This window comes from Grus americana, chromosome 19, assembly GCF_028858705.1.
Source record: "Grus americana isolate bGruAme1 chromosome 19, bGruAme1.mat, whole genome shotgun sequence".
Classification (NCBI taxonomy): domain Eukaryota; kingdom Metazoa; phylum Chordata; class Aves; order Gruiformes; family Gruidae; genus Grus; species Grus americana.
In genome coordinates, this window is record NC_072870.1 from 9,895,877 (window position 1) to 9,915,560 (window position 19,684).

A 19,684-nucleotide genomic window follows, 5' to 3' on the forward strand; every position below is an offset into this window, starting at 1 on the left:
GAAAATTTAAGGAAATCAAGGCTGTCTGCTCTTGATATTTAATATCCATGAGTTAAAGACAGAAAGGTGCAAAAAGCTTAGTAGTATTTGTGGCTGAAATTAAAACTTAAAAAGAAACTTACAGTGAACAGTAATGTATGCAATGACATCTGGGACTGTAATCAGCAAACTGCTTTCAAGAGCTGCCAAAGCAAACAGCCAAATAACAAATCCACTTTACAGATCATCAATCTGGTCGGGCACTTGCCAAGGTAAATAGTACAAGGCTGAAGTTTGCTTTGCAAACCAGTGAGCTGGGAGTTTAGCAAGGCCTGCTTCCAGGACAGCAATGCTGGGGCAGGGTCCTCGTAGGGCTGGCGTAGAGAAAGGTTCAACAATCCGATATTCAGCCAGTGAATCGGGGTGCATAGAAAGATGAAATATAACCAACATCAGGAATCAAAAAAAATAAAAGAGATTCAGGTTATGTTCGTAACTCATGTCATGATGACGACCATTAACACTGGTACAACTCAGACACAAACCCTCAGATAAAGCAGAGTTTATTGTAACGCTGCTTTGCAGATTGGGCAACATTTCATGGGAACTCCAAACCTAAGACTGAAAAAAATTAGTAGGAAATGAACCTTCTTTTATTTTCAAATGAGATAAAATCTGGCTCCAACTACCATATTTTACATTTTAGGGAAGAGGATATAAAACATCAAACAGTGATTTTTTTTTCATTATGAATGCAAGAAAGATAATTTATGGCGGCTGCAAAACATTTATTTAAGAAGTAAAGCCTTTATGTTCTGTATACAATTTATAGGGTTGTAAAAGAAAGAAGTGAAACAACTGCAGCCATAACATGTGCATTTATGAATAATAATTGTAAGTCCGTTTTGTTGAATACAACTTCTGCTTCAGAGTTCATTCTTCAGTTGATTGGGAAGTCCTGAGTGCAATCTCAGATTTAACGTTACACTCTTGCCTAAGAGGAAAAAGGGAGTTCGAGACAAAACTGCTCGGCACTGTACGTCAAGAACCGAACAGAATAATATTTTTCAACCGGTGAGAGATGGCATATTCCTGGTGGAAATTGCCTCAGCTCTAGTCTTCAAGTACAAATATTTGATTTTTGCTGCAATCAGGCGGGTGCGTTGTGACACAGAGAGAGGAAAGCCTCCAGCCGGGCCATGCCGCACACGGCTTCTCATTCCCTCACCTCGGGGCTAGACAGAAAGGGACTCTTTCCCTTATTGCAACCAAAACCCCATTGCTTAAGTGCTGTGTTGATAAACATAAACCAAATGTGATGAAATTGGCCCAATATTTACTGCGAGAAAGGTGACTATTAGCACAGCTGTAACATGACGTGGATGCACGGGCTGGGGCTACGCGTGCGTGTGCGTGCGGCAATTAAATGCACCGTTACCACTTCACCCCCCCCCGGCCCCGTTTTTCTCTTCAATTTGTCATTTATCCCGGGGAACAACATGCGGCAGTGCTCCGCACTTTGCAAGCGTGCCGGTAATGCTTCTTTTCAGCGCTCGGGAACCTGTAAGGGGGTTGCCTCCACCCACATTCAGGCTCCATACCCTAAAGCACCGGCAGTCCCTGACCATACCCTACGGTTTGATCATTGTCACCTGTTTTTGAGTAATGGTAAGTGCCTCAAACAGTTACTTTAAGTTTTTAGCTAATCAAACCATGATGAAGCATGGGAACAATTTAGAGCTGTAGTTGGAAATAAGTAAGTGGATCCCCCACAGGCACAAAAAAATTCTGATGACGAATCTTTCATGCTAATCAAGAGGTCCTGTATTCATAATCAGTTGAGTCTCACGAACGTCCATACAGTGGGGCCAAGTTCCCAGTGGGTATTTATGGCACAGCCTGCTCCGAGGGGCTCGGTTCTCCACTCCAGATACGGCTTTTTTCTCTTTTTATCCTGCAGACTGTTCTGCTGCAGACTCCGAAGAGCACGCTGCCTTCTGCACAAGCAAACGCTGCTTTTCCACGCCGGCCGCCGCAACGTCGACCCCCCGGCGTGCGCAGGTCTGTCCGGTGACCATCGACTCGCCATTCACCTCATCCCTTCCTTACGCTCCAACTCCAGCTAGCTACGCTGACCTTCAGCTTCCTTCGGCGAGACGCTGGATTTTACTTATGCGATTATTTTCTATTTTGGGGAAGTCTTCCCTTCTACTTCTGTTACATTGAAAAAAGCCAGCATCTGGTATCACAATACAAACAGATATGGCTACCCTAAAAACGGAGCTTTCAGAGGCTTGGCAGGATCCCTGATCCGCGCTGCGAGGAGCTGCCGGTGGCCAAATACACTGATAAAAAGGATGTGTAACTCCTCAACACTATCCATGATGGAAACAACTGCAGCTCTCACTGGAGGTCAGGACGCACACGAAAACAAGCCTACATGTGTAGCAGATTACAACAAACACATGGCCAAGATGGACTCGACAGATCAAATGTTGGAATCGTATGATGACACATGGAAAAGTGGAGTTTAGCAGGGGAAAAAAGCAACTGAGAGCCCATATGTTCAATTAGCAAGATACAAAGCTTTTGTTGTATACCAAAAATAGCAAATAAAAGTCTGTTGTCATTTTTGGATATCCAGATGTGTTTCATTTCCAGCTTCACATCTGAACGTGTGGACCTGCCTGAAGATGAAAGAGAGGAAAGTGTGGCAATGGCTGAAGGGTATAATTACATCAAAACTCTTCCTTCCAAACAATGGGCGATTACGCTCCCCCGCACCTTACGCAGCCCAGCCTGTGCACGAGCCAGGGGCCGGCTGCTCGGCCTTCAGCAGGCTTTTACCTGCTTTCCAGAGCAGGGACGGCACCTTAGCAGAGATGTTCTCTTGCGAATGTGATTCCTCCTCACGCCGACAGAGCTGCCTCTCCTGTGCTCCATTAGCTCGATCGCCTTGGCTCCCACGGTGATGAAATGATATCCCCACAGGCTACGAGTGGAAATTCTCAGTGACCAATTAAGAAAAGTCTCTGTCTTGATGGCTACTTTGAAATATCCCATCTTTTCAAAGAATCATAAGAGATTCAGGATTTATGGACCTCCTGAGCAGACTCACAAAGGGCAGAAGTGAATGCCAAGTCACGAGCATAACAACAGCTACCTGGCCAGAGACTGTATAAAGAAAACACCAGTCTATAACCAATAAACACAAGTTACTTAGGTAGCACTCAAACAAAACCAGATGGTCTCATCTACTGCAGGTTTCCCTTTTCTTTTCTCATTTTTTCCCCTCGGTGTTTTGGAATTTAAATTATACTCAAACAAGAAACATTTGTCAATGGTACGACGAGGCTTCAGGTGTGCTACCTGGTCTGACACGCAGTTTAATTAAGGCAGGAGTTTATTCAACCAGCTTTTAGAGGAGGAAAGGCGAAACTGTGGATGCCAGCGGTGCAACACATACCCTCAGCAGAGCACTTGGCTGAGACTTCTCCTGGTGGTCACCAGCACCACCTCCAAGCCCACACCTCCCAAGCAGCAATGCGTTTATTCTGCAGGCACGGCTGTGGGGCAGTATTATTATCTCTCATTCACAAATGGAAAAACTGAAACACACAGAGATTCAGTTACATGCCCAGGATCACCCAAGAAGCCTGTGGCTGAGCTGGGATTAGACCTTCGAGCTTCCCAGTCCTTGCCCAGCTCTTAACCACAACACCATCCTTCCTGAAGGCTTTTATGTAGTTATATTTATCTTTATGTAGGGTCATCTTGGCTCCCATTATAAAAAGCACATATGGTTTCCAGTCCTCAAATTGCCTGGGTAAGGGTTAAATATTCAAATATAATGTTATTCCTGGCATTTATGGAAAAGTTTCTCAGTGCCGATTCCAAAATCCCATGGCTTTTTTTGAGCTGCTGCTCTGTATCACTGATAGTTATAAACGGCCTTGTCACTTCCATGCCTGTGAATTGATAACAATGAAGTCTTTTATCCAAAGGATCAAAATTAGGCTAAATGATGCGGCTACACGTTTGCATTTGCTAATGTTCTAATACGAATTTTATGACCATACAGTTGGTATCAACAGAATTCAGGAAGAAGGAAAACCAGCGAATGCTCCCGCAATAACCTACGTACGCCCAGCGTAATCCCATGAGCTCAAATTCCTTGTGTTATGCCTTTAGCATAAACTCTCGAATCACAAAGCCCCTCTGGACTGCAGTGAACAGCCGTAGCACCCCAAAGGTTAATCAAAAAAACAATGACGCTAATAACCACCAAACGTAAACAAGCACCTCTTACCACCATAATCTCATTGGCACTGCTGCAAAAATTATTACTAAAAGAAATCCGAATGGCAAAGCCACTCGCACCAATCTGTACTTAGGGGTCTATTCTGGGCGTCGCCTCCACCTGGGTGTGTGGTTAAACACTTTATTCCTGAGTCAGCTAAACCAGAATTGCTGCGCTTTGTCTCAGAGTCCCTTTGGTTGCATCCAGACCACTTGAGTAACCACCCTGTGATCCCAAGGGAGAGGCAGTCTGCTCTCACCCACGTGCAGGGGTGCAGCAGACAGGTACACCGGCCAAGGCACAGACAGTTGGTTTTACACTCTGGCGTGCATCCAAGCAACTTTATTCTTCTTGTGTTACTATGGCGTGTTGTACTGCTGTGCGTAAAGACCAGAAAGAAGAAGAAAAAGGAAGATTTACTATCACGGTCTATCTTCTAGGTTAGTAATGATTGATGGACTCTGTGTTTGTATCTGATTTTTGTTTCCACTCTGTGTAATGTATAAAGGAATAAGAGGAGTGAGTAATACATCTTGCTCCCAGAAAGCAGCAGACAAGCAAACCCACGCTGGGGCATTACTGCCAGCACGGTGCACTGCAGATGCGGGAGTCACCACGCAAATGCCAAGGGACAGGAGCTCCCCGTATCGCCCGAGCAGCCACACGGAACCTCCAAGTCCCTGCTGCTTCCCCACCGAACACCGAACTGCAGCCCCGGGGAGGTTTCGTTACATGTCGTCGTGTTTTTCAGCTCATTTAGAAAGGGTGTATCTGTGTGCACGGTTTGGAGGGTACTGATAACCACACCACATACGAAGGAAAGCTCGGTGTTTCCACCTAATCTGTACCACGTGCAGGTCTAAGATACCATGTTGTTTCTGCAACTGTTTGCTTTCTTCTTATTAAATAGATCAGCCGCAAGATCCATCCAGCCCAAACAAGGGGAAAACACATTCCGCAGACCAAAGGCAGTTGGATAAAAAACCTTCCTGCACTCATTAAATATTGTGTCAGACATTCACCAGGCACCACGCTTTTTAAAGATTTGTCTGTTTACTCCATCATTACTAATATTCAAGATACATTTAAAGTAAATAGGTTAGGAAAGCATTTGATCTCATTGCTATGTAGCACAGAATCCCGGTAGACTGAATTTCCTGGTACAGCGAACTATTCTGAGATTCCTTGAAATCTCGACTTGTTCTCATCTATTCCAGTGCTAACGCCAGTGCTGCTCTGGTAGAACCAAGCTGCTGTTGGGAACAAAAAACCAGTATGATTTATTTAATAACTTAATATCTCCAGCCCCAATTCAGCAGAGGTCCAGGAACTCATTGCAACTGTGCTATGTGCCTTGCTGACTCCAGGACCAAAGTCTCAGCCAGCATCACTCGCGGGGCTGTGAGCTGCTACCCACTGCCGCAGGCAGCGCCAGGAGTGCCCACTCAGCTGTTTGCCTGCCTGGCTCTTCGCATAAAAACCCTGCAAAGCCATGTGGGTTTAACGGTAGCTGCGGGAACATCCGCTCTGGCATCAAAGCCAGTTTGAACGACTGCTGCTGCCGCGTCCTTCCCAGCCCTTCCCCTTGTCCCTCACCGCCATTCCCTCTGCTACAGCACGCCGTGGGCTCCGTTCTGCTCATACGCGTGTAAAGGAAACGTGCTCTACTTGATCACTGAAACAATGCTAGAAAGGGGGGAAAAAACCCCCAAACCCACAAACACCAAAAACTTGCAGCAGCAGAGCTGAGGGGAAATGAACTGTGGGGTTGGAAGGAGAAGGCAGGGTCAGGGAAGGGCTGGGAGCCTCTTAAACTGGCTTTGCTGCGGGATAAGATGCTCGTGTAACTACACCCTTATTAGTGTTATTTTTTTAAAGCTGGATCATTTCACAGATCTGCTTTAAAAACATGTCATAAATGAGATCTGCTGCAATGGAACAGTAATATGTGCCTACAGCTGGAGCCTGAACCGAGCTGTGCTAATTTAGGCCAGCTGAAGACCCGAGCCTGTATTACCCCAAACTTTGTTTCACCAGTCTGAAGGAGGCAAGAAGTCCTGATTGCCCATGCACTATTTTTCCCTCAAATGTAACACCTGTCTAGAAGATTAATTTTCTTGGTAGTACAGATTAAAAAAATATTCAACAAACCCCTCAAAAGCCATCGTTTTAATTTAAGGTTTCATTTTGAAACAGTTGGAAAAGTTCCAGATCTTCAAAGTTTTGCCCCAAAAATAAAAGAGCATGTTCTGCAACTGATTTTAAAGATCTGTTCTGCTTATTTATTTATTTACTAATTCCAGTATTACCACGACCGCTCTTTTAGAAAATGAACCCCGAGGTATTTCTTGCCATTCAGTCCCTGCCAGGGAGGCACCTGTATTTCTCAGTGCAGGTTGTGACGCTCTGGCAGGGAAATGCTGGTAACTACATAAAGGGATTACCCGGCACTCTTGAACTGGGTGGCAGGAGAGCCCTTCGGCTTTTTAAAAACCTAAATCCTTGACAAGTGCCAGCAGTCCCGATGAGAGGAGCGGGCCTGGCGTCCCCGCAACCCCGGCTTCCCACGGAAAACTGGGCAGAGAGGGAGCGATAACGGGAGCCGCACGAACACGCAGCTCATGGCGCTGCTGCCCTGGGACCAGACAGGTCCCTTCTTACGTCCAGACCGCTGCAGAGGAGGAAGAGAACAACAACAATACACACAGAGATTATCTTGTAAAAGCCTCCGTCTTTTCTCTCTGGAAGAGGCACAACCGCAGCTCCTGCCTCTGCTACGGCATCCGATGTGCAGCCTCAGGCAGGTCACTTCGTCTCAGAAGCTGTTTTACAGCTGTCTCAGCTGTACAGACAGTTAATACCTCCTTGCACTGAAAAGCATAATTCACTAATGCCTATAAAACAGTTGGTGCTTTCCACATGCAAGTGTTAGGAGGAGGCGGGGTGTTGCTGCTCTTTCAAGGAAATGTTCTGTGGCAATTACATTGTGAGAGACACCCCGGCTTTGCCAAATGACAATATTAGGAAAGTATGTAGACGAAAGCCAAAAGAGAAAACCTTTTTAATTATAATTTTGGCACTTAAGCAACAATTCATATTTACAAACCTCTATGCAAGCTACTCACGCTCCTGCCGATGGACACACACAGCCTGGGCTGCCGGCTTGGAGGAGCTCGGGCTGGGGTTCGCACGGGGCTGCCACCCTTACCAGTTATCCTGCTGGGGACGTGAGATGTACCTCCCGTTGCACAGAAGGAGGAAAACGAGATGGAGAGGGCAGAAGAAGTCCTGTCCCTCCCGTAGGACAGCGGAGGAAGCGGGTGATGGAGTCCGGGGTCGGACCAGGCTCTGGGGCTGCCCGGCAGGACTCTCCCTCCCAGCCTGCTCACGTGCCTTTCCCCATCAACGTGAAAATTGGCCCTTGAATATTTATTATTATTTATTCATTCAATATTTATTGAATATTTATAAGCCTCATTTTTTCCAACCTTCTTGTTCATACCCTGGTAGCTACTGGCCTAAATTCTAGTATTTATAGGTGTCATGGTATTTCTAAGGGATTGAATGGGGCTTCCACTGGAAGACCCCCCTCAGCTGTGATGGGAAACAGCACCAGTCCCGTAGGAAGAGCAGGAACGTGACCAGAGAGGAGAGCCCGAATCGCAGCTGATGTCTCTGCCGCCCGCCCGGGACACCGGCGGGCAGCGGCACGACCTCCCCTGCCTTCACCCACCACGGCGGCAAGTTTTACTGCCTTGCAACATATGCGTTTTTGACACATTCTGCATAAATAATTTATTATGGAGACAGATTAAAGTTACAAGGCATTAAATCTTGCACTTTCGGCTTCACAGAGGTTTTCAGTACTGCTGGGCTCAGGGCTTGTTTTGAGTAACCCGGAGGAGAAAAAATCCAGAGTGTTCCCATGATATACGTTAAAGTAAGCTGCTTTTTATTTCAATTTGGAAAAAGTTAAGTAAAGCAAACCCTTAGATCTAAGCTATGGGATTCAAGGAACAGGTCGCAAGGAGAGGAGGAAATTCATCCATATCCACATGAATGACTTAGATTCAGTTTCTAAAACCATATCTGATTAACCAAAGACTTCCATTTTCATCTAGTGACTACACTGAACATAAACAGACATCAATCATGGAGAAAAAACAGTAATTACCCCTTCCACCAGTTGAAGCCATGACTTCCATAGCATGTGCCAGAAATCTTTTCATGACATGACATCCCCATAATTTGGCATTTTGGGGCAGCAAGAGAGGTGGCAGCAGAGCCGAGAAGCCTCCCTGGGACACGCTGCTCGACGCCGTGCTGCTGCAGCAGCCCTGTGGGTCGCTCCGCTTGTGTGAAGAGCTGAAGGCTCATATGTCTGTAAATCCCCGAGCATCAATACATTACAGTATTAGCATATAACTCTGTCCAGATCCTTCCAAAGCCACCAAGCCGCTTCTTTTTCATTTCTCTGGAGCGGCTTGTTGCACCCCGCAAGCTCTCTGCACTCTCAGGGTCAGGCAGAGGATTTTCAGTCCAAGTTCAGACTCGCGACAAGGGACTGACTGATACAAAATGTAGGTGCTTGTCACCAAAGCCGTCCTTTGGGAAGCTGTTTCAACACTTTGCTTTTGTGCTTAATAAGATCCTTTTCAGAACTACCATTATCTGTGAAAAATCAGAATACGGCGCTATGTTTCTCAGAGACATTTAAAAAAACCAAAACCCAAGTGGGGAACCCGTAATAGATCAAAATGTCACTAATATAAAAGCATGCACTAATAAAAATGCATTCTAAGAAACAATTATATTGGGGAGGGGGGCCTAATACATTAAAAATTACTTTGATGAACTTCAAAACAAGACCCTCAGGAGCTGGATTTCTCACAGGGACCATTTTGCTGACATTTTTGACCACACAACCAGAGCAGCAGAGAAGCGACAATGGAAAATTATCATCTTCTGGCGGCCCTTCCACAATTTATGAAAACTGACTTACAGTCTCAATCCACTTAACAAAAGCGTCCAAAATACCAACCAACCCCCAACCAAACCACATAATATTCTTCAATTTTGCAGTCCAAAAGGCTTTTCACACTTGTCATTAGATGGCACTTTTGTTTGTGATCTCAGCAGAGACACCAAAACCAAATCAACGACGTGGGAACAGGATTTCAGGCTATTTCTCCCTTCTAGAACTGGTCCCTGCAAACGCGGGTGAGAGGCGGACTGGACCCCCCTACCTGCTCCCTGCACAAAGCCATCCCGTGCACAACGCTATCAATGCAGCGCTCTTTCATGAACTCCAAATTCACTTATTTTAATAAAACATGCTACTCGAGCCATCTGACATTTATTATGCTTAAGCAACATAAAATGGAAAAGAAACATCTATGACCAGAAACAACCCTTCAACTCACTTTTATTGCCAAGGTTCTGAAATTCTTTTTTTTTTTTTTCCCTTTCTTTTTGCTAATAACAGTGCCTCCCCGCTTCACCTTGCCTGCTGCAATATTGCAGGAAATTCCCCGAAAGAAACTCTAATGTGGATCGCAGCTGTGCAGTTTAAAGCCGAACGAGCCTTTAATTTCAGGGGTTTGGGCTGGACTAAACGTTCCCGTGCCCCGCTGCAAAGTTGCAAACACTTTCCTGCTCCTTCAGAGCGTGCTTCACTAGCAGAACGAATGCACAGAGAACCGTACCCTCTCCAGAAAAGCCCGTAGCACCAAGGTGATGCCGTCGGATGTTAAACTTTGCTCGTTGGGGCAGTCCTGCTTCAAATTTGGGGTTCTGGCAGGCGCGCGGAAGAGCTGCGTCGTTAAGATCGCAACCCTTTGCCTGTGCCCGTATATCACTGCTCCATGCTGCGGTGGCTTTTCTGCCTGCTGCTCAAATTTGTCCAATTAGACACGGCCCCACAGGGTGGAATTCAGTGTGAAATGTGTCTACTGATGTCTGCAAATTAACCAACACAGACATGCTGCTTTAAGGCCCGTAAGTGACAGGCAGAGAAATGCCTGCCCAGGACAAAAGCAGGAGGACTGGCTGTGTAAAAGCCCGGATCAGCCTGTTAAGGGATTCCCAGACTCAGCTAGGTAAAGTGTGTGAGCCGCGGCGGCACTTCGCACCTCAAGCTGTGCTGTCTCACACCACTGACCCCTCCATGGCGACATAAGTCTCAAGAAGAAGCCAGGATTATCTGTCTAAGAGTCTTACATGTGTCATGTAAGGTCAGGTGCCAACTGCAATGTAAATTAGTAGTTAAGAGTATTGGTAGCTAGACAGATGCTGGGAGCCTCAATTAGAAAGAAAAGTCAGATTATAAGTAATTAAGAGATACAAAAAATGCTTCAGAGGCTAAATACCTAAACTGCCTCCAGTATATTTTTTTTTTTTTTTTTAATAAAGCATGCATTCCTGAGCTCTCGCAGATTCTGCCTGAAACATCTCTGCAGACTCCAAAGCTGGTCTCCATGCAGACAAAAATCCCTGGCATGCTGGTGTCAAAGGTACCAGGAGGGGAATTATGGAAGCAGGGTGCCTTTACTGGACAGAGTGCAACACAACTCACATTTTTTGCTTCACAGCTCCTAGAAAAGGGTGAGCTTTTCCATCTCCTGCCATAAACAGGTCTATTGGCTTTTCAAATACACATATAATTTAATAATTTCTGTTTTGAATATTGTTAAAGAGGAAGAGCGACAGCTATATCTCCTTTGAGAAGTGCTCCTATTACGGTTGTATCTCCGAGATACAATAACGTACGCAGCTACCCATAAGCATGTGCACTTACAAGTTGCTGACGACCTGAATCCATTTTGTAAATACGAAGACCTATAATAACTGCAGCACAGTAAGAAAATAAAACCATGAGTCTCATTTTAGAGATGGGCAAGCCAGGGCACAGAGTCTAAACGATACAGCCCGGGACCCAGGGGAGTTTGCAGACGAGCCAGGAAGGGTCCCGCAGCATCCCGCCTCCCTACCGGCTCGCACGTCGGCGTCACGCAGGAGCGCCTGCTTTAGGTACCACTGGACATTGGGCCAGTTGAGAAGAGCACTTTAAAGATATGCTTGATTTAGAGCCACTGAGATTTAAGAACCGTGCTTAAATGCTTTCCTTAGCGTGGAAGAAGTTAAGCGTATGCTTAAGTATATTATCGAAGCGAGGCCAGAGCGATTACCCCGGTGAGATGGCGACCGCAGGGACCGCTGGCCCCGCAGTGTTTGTGGGGCTGGGCTCTTACATTTCAGAAAGCGTTAAAACACAGGGAAAACCATACACTCAGGTTACTTATCAGGGCGCTCCAGCTTTGAAGAAGCCACTCACTATTTTTAAGTGTTTTTCTTTTTTTGAGGCCGAAAGACTGTAATGGGTTCCTGAGAGCCCCATGAGACTACAGTAGCACCTGCAAAGGACTAAGGAACACTCATGTCAACAGGGAGCTCAATGCTAAGGCAAGCACTTCAAAATCCTGAGAAAATTCTTCCAAAATAGTTTCACGTTTCAGCTTGCTGTGTTTTCAAAATACCCTGTTCAGGGGGGACACGCTTCTTGTTATTTTACAAATCATTCCGTATTTTCACAACCATAAATCATGGAAGGAATTGACAATCTCCTGACATTGATTAAATGGCAGCTGATCCTTGAAATTATATTACCATTATTTGTACAACACCTAAGGTTCCCAAATGCTGTTACGCCCTGGACAGCCATTATAAAAATCCTCTGGCCTCAGACCTCGCTCACATTTTATTGCACAGCAAATGATTACGAGCAAATAAGCTCCAGCAGAAGAGGGTGAAACTGGAAAACACCGTTGCTGCCATGCAGATATAACACTTGATTGGGGTAAAAAGCAATCATGTAAAATATACGGTCAATGTCAAAGGATAACTGGATTTTTTTTTTCTTCCAAAAAAAGCATCTTTATGGTAAAAGTATTGCAACACTACTGTGTGACCTCCCCACCCAAAGCAAAGGCCCTGAACCCTCCTGTTATGTCGAAGGATGCCTAAGACAGAAGCATCAATCACTCAGACGAATGCAACTGGCTCTGGAATTTTGCCTTTTTTTGTAATTTACTTGGTGGAAAGAAAATGTCTCTCCCTGAATTAAAGCTCTGTAAAGTTTGCCATCAGCATCGCCCCTCTGTCCAGACCTTAGCAGCCTTACCAAGGGTGCGGCAAAGAGGAGATTCGTAGGAAAAGCTCTTTGGGAATAGGCAGGGAGGAGGAGCCGCTGGCACGGCTGCGAGCACCCTCGCTGCAGGAACAAGAAGCTCTTGGTTATCGTCGGTAATAGGGCTAATTGAAGACCCCGTCTTATGCTCACAAGTTTTGCCATAGGACACGGAGCACAACAAACTTCTTTGTAATTTAGATCACAAGTTACAGAGATATTATCCTATGATGATAAAACTTGTCTTATGCAACAAGTTAAGAGCTGAATATGAGCGAGGGAAAGACTGGAAAGTATTGTTACCATGAACTGTTGGAAGGGTTTCCGCATATTTTTGTCACCCTTTTGTCCTTTCAGAAGCTGTGGGGATAGTTATGGCAGGGCTGACTATGTTATCTTATGTACTAAATCCGCCTAGATCTGTAGATGATGTCTTAGGGGGTGAAAAAGATTAATAAGGAATCACTCCAATGGCTTTAGGACAGCTAAGAATCTTAACCCATTTAACCTCCCCTAAAACACACAATCAGATCAGAGGAAGTTGTAGGAAACTCATTTCAAAGACTCCAGGCGACACTTTTTAGGTCAGATTTACAAAGCTCATTAGAATGAAGGTCTGTTACTTTAGATTTTAATACTAAGACATACTAAGAAACCCTCTTGCCCCATTTAGGAAACATACAAAGCAAAGAATGCAAATTTTAAAAAGAAACTTAATCTTAATGCATGTGTTCTGCCACCAAATCTGAGTAAAACCTTCCTAGCTTATGTTCTTACAGAAAACGGAGAAAACACATCAAAAAGGGACAACAAATGCCTATTTATTTACATCTTTTTATCCTTTGAAGTAGCACGTGGGATATACAGAGAATACGATTCTTTGCAAATTGTATTTTCTCTGGAAGAAAGAGTACCGTTTAGACGCATGAGTTACTGATTTTCCTTGTCCCCGTCAGCTTCCTAAAAACCTGTTTTTCCCAAAGGTGTGAGTGTGTCGAGGAGCCGGAGCCGCGACCGACGTTCCCGTACTCACGGCCACTGATGCCGACTGGCATCCGCTTGGATATCTGTGGCGGGGCCGCACGCGGCTATGCAGAGAGGGGAAGGAACGACGGTGGTCAAGGCTCCTGCTCTCTGTTTTGTCCAGAGAGAGCACAAAAATTGAAGGCGAGCTCTAGCTGATCTTCTTTGCGATAAGACAGCGCCTCTTAAGTAGAGGAATTAGGACAGAAAAGTAGGAAAAAATACAACAGAAGTATGTCATTTCAGAGCCTAATATGATTGTACATATCTAGCACGATTTTGGTCGAAGGGAAATGGTAGGCTGAACTTGAAATAAAAAGGAAGAGATTACTTCATGTAATATTGGAATGACAAGCCATCAAAATTTTGCGGTTAATTAGGAGGAAAAAGTCCTATGTAGAATGAGGTAGATGGCTTGGCAAACTTTAATTTTAATCTTGTGGTATCTCCTAATAACAAAAGGCCTCTATGATATATCAAACAAATTTATAAATGTATGATCAATACATTTGACATGTTATTTAATTATGATTCTTCATGACAGAGACAATATGAAAAACTAGTGTCAACATTCTGACAGTGGAATAAATAAATAGATGTAATTATTTCTTATACTGATCCCAGATGAATTGTAATGTATCAGGCCAGACTGCAGACCAGAGTTCTAAGGTTTCCTTAATATGATAGAGTTTGATGTAAGGGGTGTCATGTATCCAATATTTTGCTATTTTATTAGAATAAAAAGCTCTCTGGGGATTTCAAGTTCAAATGGTCACAAGTCTCCCCCTCCATTGCTATTGTGCTTAATGCAAGGATAAGCACTGAAATATGTTTAGAAAAATGCTAGTACAGCTGGAAAAAGCAAAACATTAGCCTGCATGAATCCGAAAAAAACCCCCCTGAACTCTGGGGTTCAAAATTTCCCCCTAGATGTGATTTTTTTGGTAATTTTTCTCTACCCTAAGCACATGCCCGTCTTGGAAGAGAGGTTTGGACACCCGAGATACCCGATGTGTAAAGCCAGTCCTCAGGGCTAGGCTCAGCCCAGGGCTTTGTGCAGGATAAACCCACTCCCTGCGGCAGAGCCGAACGTCGACATCCCTCCTCGAGGAGAGAAACGAGTTGCAGCGGTGGGTCGGGCCGAAGGCAGCCAGCACACTTGTGGCCATTATCACACAGACAGGAAAGAATGCACTATCTGTTTCTTTGGCCAAGAGAAATTACAGTTAACATTTAACATGAGGGAACTAACTTCAAAGGAAAGCCAGCTGGATTTGAATAATGGGAGATGAAAATGCTAACACCAGCACAAACTTGCAGGTGGTCATATTTGGCTGAAAATAATACATCCGCGGGAGAGGAGCCTGCTGCAAAGCAATGCCTGAGACAACACTGCTGTTTGCCGGAGCGGAGAACGGCTACGGCGAGTTCCTCTGTTTGCTGAGCGAACGTGGGAGCCCGGAGACGGCCAAGCATCCCCGCGCACCCCGACGGCGCTCATTTTGCAGCCGCAATGGTCAGGGTATATTACGCGGTCGGAGAAGCTCGCCCTGCCAGAACGCAATGCTCTAACAAATAAGTCGGGAACCGACGGCAATATAAGAAAGAATAATAGAATGAATAATAAGAAACAAGAAAGCAGCTGTGTGCTCTGCTATTCTAGCACTTCAAGGGTTTTCGTGCATCGTTCTTTACAGTATGCGGAGCGGCAAATGAGATAAGAAAAATTCACCAGACCTACAGCTATTCATCATTTCACGCGACTCCCCACTAAAAGCTGCACAACCACGTCTTTCTGCTGGACTAAATCTCGAATAAAACTTTGTGCCTTATGTAGCTTCACAGCGAGATGTGACGGGAAAGCCCGTGCCTTTCTCGCTCGGTAGCAAACCCCTTGAGCAGGCAGGGTGTGATTCAGCTGGGTTTATTTCTGAAACTACCCAGGAGATCCTTTCAAGCCTGTTGATACAAAAACGCTGACTTAACATCTCCTTCCCCTGTCAGCTGGCTGCTTCTTACACAGGAGATCAACTGCGTTTTAGTCAAATACGTTCCCATAAATTACATCAATTAAATCTGCTCAATTTAACACAGGTATAATAATTATACTGATTATTACTAGGAGAAGGAGGCAGAAGCAATGAGAGTATGCAGAAATCTTCTAGGCAAGTGATTTTTGCTAGATTTTTCATCATTTTCAAAGGCAGCTGAAAACTCTCCGACACCTTTGTTGACATTGACGTTACTGGAGAATTTATAAACAAATAGCACCTACAAAACTGGGACAAAAGTAACTACTCGCTGCCTGTATACAGTATAAAAACTGATCAGCAAATTTTAACGAATTTGTTTCTTCTCTCTGACTTCAGCCTCAATACTGGAGACGAATGGCAAATAAAGGGTGGCAACAGTCCCTGAGGGAACAGGCTCCAGCTCTATTAAACCCAAATGGAAGTGATTTCTGAGGGCACGGCACCAGGAATGCCTTTTCTCTGGTGGCCGTAGATTTAAGGGTTGTTTGCGAGAGGACAGAGCCATTCAAAGGTCTGAGACCTTGCAGTAATTATTTTCATGATGTGATATGCTGATTATTTCAGTACAAAATGCCAGAAATAAAATCAGCCGTAGTTCTGTCCTTCCTCGGGGTCTGAAATAACTGCCTTCAGCAGGAGTTACTGTTCCACGGGGTTTCTACAAGAAATAACTATCCAATTTATTATCGCATTTCTGAACATTTTTGTAATTACATGGCCACTGCTTATTTTACTTTTCAAAAATTCCTTTCTACGGCAGCAAACATTTCATTCTTGGCCATTATCAGAAGCCAAACAGACCTGAAAAATTGGCTTACAGAAGGCTCCGATACTGGTGAGAACCTGCACGTTCAGTACATGAATTTACCTGCAGATTAAGCAAAGGAGGGGGCTCGCCTCCCGCCCTCAGCTCCCTGTAAAGCAGACTAGATGCAGATAAATCCTGTGACCTGCCCGGCTTTCTGTACGGCAGAGCAGGGCCAGAAATATCTGCAATGTAAGGAAACAAAATCTGCGTACCGCTGCGCAGCAGGAATTTAAAAAAGGAACACGGATAAAGACTAACATGTAATATTAATATTGCTGTAAAATGATTTTTAGACAATCTTGTGGAAAGCATCAGGGTAAGATTTGAAAACCTGGTTGCGGTGCCTGTTTTTAAGTATAAAACAACGTACCCTTAGTCGTTAAGCAGATGATGCTAGTTTTAACAAATGAAGCTGGATTAATTTAAAGTATTTAAAGTGATCAGCAGTCCTTAGGTTAAAGAACATATGTCATTTTCTTCTAAGTTTCTGTTTTGATGAAAATATCCTGCCAATCTGGGCTCTTCTACAGCCCGGCGTGCAAAGAGGCTACCTGAGCCCTTGGCTACCTGCCCCAGTACCTCGAAGCGGCTGCACCAGCAGCTGCCGCAGGATTAATGCACAGCAACCTTCAGAGAGATGGATTGAGGAGGTCAGGGAGATACAAACGGCCGCGACACGTGTCATGTATCACTGTCTGCTCTGCCCGCCCTGGCTCCCCGCACCTCCGCCCCGCCGCTGGGAAAATGGCAGAGCTCGTCCAAGCGAGCCCACTTAAAGGACTAATGGGTAAATGCATAACACTATTAAATGCATAAGAATCCTCTTCACCAAATGGCAAAATATAATGAAAGTTTAAACTGTTAATTGAATAAACCTCTTAAGGACAGAGTGCATCAACACGGGATGTGTAACAGTTTGCCAGTTAGGTGCTACGTTACTTCCAAGGCAGCGTGTGCGACATGGACCTCTGCGGGAAGCGTGCCCGGGACTGCTCATGTTGTGCAAAACTCAGACTCAGCATCGCGATCGTTCCTGCGAGCTGCTTTCCTCCGCTTGCTTTTAAACGCAGAAAAGTCTAAAAATGTTTTTAATGTCTAGCTAAAGGCAATGAGCTCCCAAGGTGTCGCTGCTCCGGGGCCAGCGCTGCGTCAGTCTCAGAAAATCCCCCTCCTGCAGCCTGAATTGAAGACGCAACGAAGGAGCTAAGAGCGAACCAGAAATTCTCCATGTGGTTTTATGAGAATGGGTTGCTCTTGTTGGCGTAAGCATGACGCTTCGCCGAAGCCTGCGGCTGCTCCATGAGCGGAGCAGCTCCCGACCCGCGCCGGTCCCGGGCACGGCTGCGCACCTCAGGATTTTGGCCCTGGGTTTTCAACAAATGTACTTCAGAAGACGGTCAATTCATTGCAAAAAAATCCCACAAATCCTGCATTTCGGTTTCATGGGCCCCATCGTATGGACTTATTTTTGACACAAAATCTTGTCTTTGTCTGTGATATTTCAAAGGGGTAAAACCTGCGCTGCGGTAGTGATAATTGATGTTTTGTAGTGATTTTCTCGGCAATAACTGGCTTCTCCGGAGATAAGCGTTGCCTTTGGCCTCACGGTTTATCCTCATAGGAACAAGATTACTGCCTCATAAAACAATTGCAAAGCTACAGTACAATTATCCTTTAAACAGTAAAAGAAAAAAATGATTTATGAAAAATACCGTGATCCTTCATAGACAGAGCCTGACTGACAGCAATTTCAGAGACAGTAACTAATCTAACGTTGCATTATAACAGCACAAAGAAGTAGATTTGGCCACTGAACCAGTCATTAAAGATTAGACCAGCTGGTTTAACAGTTAGGAAATGTTTTTGCCTATCTGAGCACAGGATACAATGAAAGTTGTTCTATGATTTAATGTCTCCGTTGTAAACAATATGACTTTTTGGATAAATCAATGGCTGACATTGACAGGACAGAAAACTTACTGAGCTGAGGGTAGCTTTTAAATCCAGCTTTCCAAAGCTAAGCTAACAAAAACAGTCAGACTCCATCCCAAAATAAATCTACATTAATATATACTAAAATAAATGTTATGCAATGATAGTCCATAACATTACTTTTTTTTAATGGATACAAAGGCTGTATTTATTTATACCAAAGAAGAATGTAGCTAACCAGCCTTTATGCTAAATAAGAAAAAAAAAAAAAAAGGAAAAGGGGGGAAAAAAAAAGGAAGGGAACAAAAAAAAAAGAAAGGAAGACAGGGAAAAAAAGGAAAATAAGAAATAAAAGCTGAGAGAGATAAATTGGGAAATGTTAACCAAGAAAGGTTTTAGCTGCAGTTCTCTTAGCATTAAGTGCTTAACTGCAGCTACAAATTCTTAGGCAGAGAGCCTTAAGTCAGGCCGGAGAGGTTAACTGGTGGCTTTATTGGCGTCTGATCTTTGCATGGCTCCTTCCCATTGCCTTTATTGTGGGGTCGCCACCGGGTTGCATTCAAGTGAAAACATTTTGACCGTGTCATCAAATCTTTTGCAGAGCATCCAAGCTCTTCTGCTGCTGACAAAGAGGTGAAACGAAGGGGCGTGTTTCGCGGTGTCGGAATGAATCGAAACCAGCCAGCTAGCAGACATCTTGCTGGTTTTCAAGGGACGGCAGACATCTAAATCTCTGTGTCCACAAAAACAAAGAGTAACCACAAGGAATCTGACGCCAGCCGGCGAGAAGGCTTAGCTTTCCATTCAGGGCTTCGGCTGCCAAATGTCAATGGAGTCTGAGCGAATACGGCGGGGCAAGAGATTTCTCTATGCTACTTTTTTGAAATATCAGCTTTGGGCTATCCAGTCACCTAATATATCAAAATATACATTTAAAAAAGCAGGTAATTCTAATTGGCAGTGCCTAATTGTTAACCTTTATGCTCGGGTACATCTTTTTAATTTATTGATCCTATCGAGTGGCATTTTCCCTCCTGTTTTGCTGTTTTCCAAAACCTCTTCAAGTCAAACCACTGGTTTGGTTTTGCAGGGGTTACACCGGGCCAAACGCAGCTGCCATCTGAGGGACGAGCCATGGCAGTCTGCGAGCGCCGAGTAAATGGGCAGTGCTACCCCTTCGGCTTCTCTCGCCTTTAAGCCTGCCAGCGGGATGAACAGTCACTATTCTCTCACTTTTCCACGTTATTACTTACAGAAATCACTCAAGAAATCCGCGGCATTTAACCCTAATGTGCACGCACTCACACTATACGTACCAAATACATACCAACCCCAAATATATTTGTTTCTGTAGCTGCATCTATATATTGCAATGAAGGAGAGCACCCTCGAAGGAAATGCACCCGCGGCAGGGTCCTTTTCCG

At 44.7% G+C, this 19,684-nt stretch overlaps 1 protein-coding gene and 1 long non-coding RNA gene across 12 annotated transcripts in view; one reads left to right on the forward strand and one right to left on the reverse strand.

Moving 5' to 3' along the window:
- BCAS3 (BCAS3 microtubule associated cell migration factor) overlaps positions 1-19,684 on the reverse strand; it is a 366,627-nt gene that overhangs the window by 41,771 nt on the left and 305,172 nt on the right. The window lies entirely within an intron of this gene.
- LOC129215135 (uncharacterized) lies at positions 1,480-5,069 on the forward strand. The gene is made up of 2 exons (XR_008579907.1): positions 1,480-1,647; positions 1,940-5,069. It is a non-coding gene; the product is annotated as an uncharacterized LOC129215135 (long non-coding RNA).